The sequence below is a fragment of the Arachis stenosperma genome, chromosome 9 (assembly GCF_014773155.1).
Source record: "Arachis stenosperma cultivar V10309 chromosome 9, arast.V10309.gnm1.PFL2, whole genome shotgun sequence".
Classification (NCBI taxonomy): domain Eukaryota; kingdom Viridiplantae; phylum Streptophyta; class Magnoliopsida; order Fabales; family Fabaceae; genus Arachis; species Arachis stenosperma.
This window is the reverse complement of record NC_080385.1, coordinates 72,660,864-72,666,145: the sequence shown is the minus strand read 5'-3', so window position 1 is coordinate 72,666,145 and position 5,282 is coordinate 72,660,864. Positions and strand designations below refer to the sequence as shown.

The following is a 5,282-nucleotide window of genomic DNA, read 5'->3' as shown; positions in this document are numbered from 1 at the left end:
TGTGGCCTCCCAACACCAAACTTAGAGTTTGACTGTGGGGGCATTGTTTGACTCTGCATTGAGAGAAGCTTTTCTTGCTTCCTCTCCATGGTTACAGAGGGAGATCCTTGAGTTTTAAACACAAGGTAGTCCTCATTCAATTGAAGGATCAACTCTCCTCTGTCCACATCAATCACAGCTTTTGTTGTGGCTAGGAAGGGTCTTCCAAGGATGATGGATTCATCCTCATCCTTCCCAGTGTCTAAGATTATGAAATCAACAGGGATGTAAAGGCCTTTGACCATTACTAGCACGTCCTCTACCTGTCCATAAGCCTTTTTTGTGGATTTATCTGCCATCTCTAATGAGAATTTAGCAACTTGTACATCAAAGATTCCCAATTTCTCCATTACAGAGAGTGACATTAAGTTGATGCCTGACCCCAGGTCACACAGAGCCTTCTCAAAGGTCATGGTGCCTATGGTACAGGGAATTAAGAAATTACCAGGATCCTGTTTCTTTTGAGGTAATGTCTGTCTAGCCAAGTTATTCAGTTCATTGGTGAGCAAGGAAAGTTCATCCACCCAAGTCTCATTACCAAATAACTTGGCATTCAGCTTCATGATTGCTCCAAGGTACTTAGCAACTTTCTCTTTAGTAATATCTTCATCCTTCTCAGAGGAAGAATACTCATCAGAGCTCATGAATGGCAGAAGTAGGTTCAATGGAATCTCTATGGTCTCTAAATGAGCCTCAGATTCCTTAGCTTCCTCAACTGGGAACTCTTTTTTGTCCAGAGGACGTCTGATGAGCGGATAATTTGTATGCTTTTTGGCATTGTTTTTAGTAGATTTTTAGTATGATCTAGTTAGTTTTCATTATATTTTTATTAGTTTTTAGTTAAAATTCACTTTTCTGGACTTTACTATGAGTTTGTGTGTTTTTCTGTGATTTCAGGTATTTTCTGGCTGAAATTGAGGGACCTGAGCAAAAATCTGATCCAGAGACTCAAAAGGACTGCAGATGCTGTTGGATTCTGACCTCCCTGCACTCGAAGTGGATTTTCTGGAGCTACAGAAGCCCAATTGGCGCGCTCTCAACGGCGTTGGAAAGTAGACATCCTGGGCTTTCCAGCAATATATAATAGTCCATACTTTGCCCAAGATTTGATGGCCCAAACCGGCGTTCAAAGTCACCTCAAGAAATTCCAGCGTTAAACGCCGGAACTGGCACCTAATTGGGAGTTAAACGCCCAAACTGGCACTAAAGCTGGCGTTTAACTCCAAGGAGAGTCTCTACACGAAATTGCTTCATTGCTCAGCCCAAGCACACACCAAGTGGGCCCGGAAGTGGATTTTTATGTCATTTACTCATCTATGTACTAGTTTTCTATAAGTAGGACCTTTTACTATTGTATTAGAGAGAGCCTTTTGATCATGTTTTTATGATTGAACCCTCTTTGGGAGGCTGGCCATTCGGCCATGCCTAGACCTTGTTCTTATGTATTTTCAACGGTGGAGTTTCTACACACCATAGATTAAGGTGTGGAGCTCTGCTGTACCTCGAGTATTAATGCAATTACTATTGTTCTTCCATTCAATTCCGCTTGTTCTTTTACCAAGATATCACTTGTTCTTCAACATGATGAAGGTGATGATTGACGCCCATCACCATTCTCACCCATGAACAAGGTGACTGACAACCATTCTTGTTCTACAAGCATCTGAGGCTTAGTGAATATCTCTTGGATTCCTGATTGCACGATGCATGGTTGATCGCCTGACAACCGAGTGCTCGCCTGACAAACGAGCCAACCATTCCGTGAGATCAGAGTCTTCGTGGTATAGGCAAGAACTGATGGCGGCATTCAAGAGAATCCGGAAGGTCTAACCTTGTCTGTGGTATTCTGAGTAGGATTCAATGACTGAATGACTGTGACGTGCTTCAAACCTGTAAACTACTGGGCGTTAGTGACAGACGAAAAAGAGTGATTCTATTCCGGTAGGGGAGGGAACCAAACCGGTGATTGGCAGTACTGTGACAGAGTGCGTGCATTAGCTTTCACTGCGCGGATGGGAGGTAGCTGCTGACAACAGTGAAACCCTACACGAGCTTGCCATGGAAAGGAGTAAGAAGGATTGGATGAAGGCAGTAGGAAAGCAGAGAGACGGAAGGGAAGGCATCTTCATACACTTGTCTGAAGCTCTTACACCAATGATATACATAAGTATCACTATCCTTATCTTCTATGTTATTTTCGTTCATCATCATATACATTTGAGTTTGCCTGACTAAGATTTACAAGATGACCATAGCTTGCTTCAATGCTAACAATCTCCGTGGGATCGACCCTTACTCACGTAAGGTATTACTTGGACGACCCAGTGCACTTGCTGGTTAGTTGTGTGAAGTTGTAGTGATCACAATTTCGCGCACCAAGTTTTTGGCGCCGTTGCCGGGGATTGTTCAAGTTTTGAGCAAGCTTTTGGTAACAATGCCTGGGATTGTTCTAGTTTGGACAACTGACGGTTCATCTTGTTGCTTAGATTAGGTATTTTTTTCGAAATTCTTGAAGATGAATTCTAGAGTTTCATGATGATTTGTTGAAATCTGGCTGGCTGAGAAGCCATGTCTAATCTGATTGGACCGAGGTTTCAACTTATCACCACAAGAGCTTGTTGATTTTAATCAATCTTGCTTTTGGAGCAGTGATCTGCTAAGGCTTGGCTGACCTTTGGTCATGTCTAGTGTTTTGGACCGAAGCTTTCTTTGAAAGCTTGGCTGGCTGTGAAGCCATGTCTAATTCCTGGACCGGAGTCTTAGACAAGCATTGCACTGATTCCTGGAATTCTCATTAAGAATTTTGATACCTTTTCCCACTTAATTTTCGAAAAATACAAAAAATTTGCAAAACCATAAAATCCAAAAATATTTCTTGTTTGAGTCTAGAGTCTCATCTTAAGTTTGGTGTCAAATGCATGTTTTTGTTATATTTTTCGAATCCATGCATATATTTCTTGTTTTGATCTTTAAATTCTATTGACTTGAGTGTTCATGTGTCTCATATAGTGTCAGTAGCACAAAACTGCTAAGATTGGTGTCTTGCATGCATTGTTAATTGATTCTTGTTGCATTTTGATTATTAAAAATCCAAAAATATTTTTAATTTGTGTCTTTTCAAGTCAATGATACAAAGAATTGAAGATTCAGAACATACTGCAGAGGAATTATACAGAAAAAGCTGAGCATTCAAAAATGCCCAGTGAAGAAGGCAGACTGGCGTTTAAACGCCAGCCAGGGTACCTGGTTGGGCGTTTAACGCCCAAAGAGGTAGCATTTTGGGCGTTAAACGCCAGAATGTATACCATTCTGGGCGTTTAACGCCAGGATGGTGCTAGGGGGAAGATTTTGTTTTCAAATCAATTTTTTTTCAAGTTTTCAAAGTTTTTCAAAACCAAATCTTTTTCAAATCATATCTTTTCAATCAAATGTTTTCAAAATCAATTTCTTTCCTTTTTCAAAGATACTTACTAACAATTAATGATTTGATTGACCATTTTTTTGCCTTTGCTATTAAGAAAGGTTTTATGTTTGAATCATATCTTTTCTTGTTAGGCAAGTCATTAATATTTCTTTTAAAATCATATCTTTTCAAATTGTTTTCAAATCATATCTTTTAAAATTGTTTTCAAATCATATCTTCTCAATCACATCTTTTTAAAACCATAACTTTTCAATCAAATCTTTTTAACCTCATCTTTTTTAAAATAGTTTTCAATCAAATCTTTTGATTTCTAATTTCAAAATCTTTTTCAAAAATCACTTGATCTCTTTCTCACTCTTGTTTTCGAAAATCAATTAAGTGTTTTTCAAAATGTTTTCAAAATCTATTACTTAATTTTCGAAAATTCTCTTCCCTCCTTCCCACATCCTACTATTTATGGAGTACCACTCCTTCTAAATGCACAATTCGAACCTTATCTAATTAAAGTTCGAATTCTTCTTCTCCTTCTTCTTTCTATTTCTCTTTTCCTCTGACACTTCAAGGAATCTCTATACTGTGACATAGAGGATTCCACATTTTCTTTTTCTCTTCTCTTTCATATGAGCAGGAGCAGAGACAAAGGCATTCTTGTTGAAGCTGATCCTGAACCTGAAAGGACCTTGAAGAGAAAGCTAAGAGAAGCCAAAGCACAACTCTCTTTAGAGGACCTGACCGAATTCTTCAAGGAAGAAGAACCCATGGCAGCCGAAAACAACAACAATGTAAACAATGCAAGGAAGGTGCTGGGTGACTTTACTGCACCTACTCCTGATTTCTATGGGAGAAGCATCTCTATTCCTGCCATTGGAGCAAACAACTTTGAGCTTAAGCCTCAATTAGTTTCTCTAATGCAACAGAATTGCAAGTTCCATGGACTTCCAATGGAAGATCCTCATCAGTTCTTAGCTGAATTCTTGCAAATCTGTGACACAGTCAAGACTAATGGGGTTAACCCTGAGGTCTACAGACTGATGCTATTCCCTTTTGCTGTAAGAGACAGAGCTAGAATATGGTTGGATTCTCAACCTAAAGAAAGCCTGGACTCTTGGGAAAAGCTAGTCAATGCCTTCTTGGCAAAGTTCTTTCCACCACAAAGATGGAGTAAGCTTAGAGTGGAAGTCCAGACCTTCAGACAGAAGGATGGAGAATCCCTCTATGAAGCTTGGGAAAGATACAAACAATTAATCAGAAGATGTCCTTCAGACATGCTTTCTGAATGGAGCATCATAGGTATTTTCTATGATGGTCTCTCTGAACTATCCAAGATGTCTTTGGATAGCTCTGCTGGAGGATCTCTTCATCTGAAGAAGACGCCTGCAGAAGCTCAAGAATTGATTGAAATGGTTGCAAATAACCAATTCATGTACACTTCTGAAAGGAATCCTGTGAACAATGGGACTAGTCAGAAGAAAGGAGTTCTTGAGATTGACACTCTGAATGCCATATTGGCTCAGAACAAGATATTGACTCAACAAGTCAATTTGATTTCTCAAAGTCTGTCTGGAATGCAAAATGCACCAAGCAGTACTAAGGAAGCTTCATCTGAGGAAGAAGCCTATGATCCTGAGAACCCTTCTATGGAAGAGGTGAATTACCTAGGAGAACCCTATGGAAACACCTACAATTCTTCATGGAGAAATCACCCCAATTTCTCATGGAAGAATCAAGAGAGACCTCAACAAGGTCTCAATAACAATAATGGTGGAAGAAACAGGTTTAGCAATAGCAAGCCTTTTCCATCATCTTCTCAGCAACATAC

At 39.6% G+C, this 5,282-nt stretch overlaps 1 non-coding gene across 1 annotated transcript; it reads right to left on the bottom strand.

Annotated features, from left to right (window-relative positions):
- Nucleotides 1–4,626: 4,626 nt before the first annotated feature.
- On the bottom strand, nucleotides 4,627–4,734 carry LOC130953383 (small nucleolar RNA R71). The gene has a single exon (XR_009075554.1). It is a non-coding gene; the product is annotated as a small nucleolar RNA R71 (small nucleolar RNA).
- Between the last annotated feature and the right edge of the window lie 548 nt (nucleotides 4,735–5,282).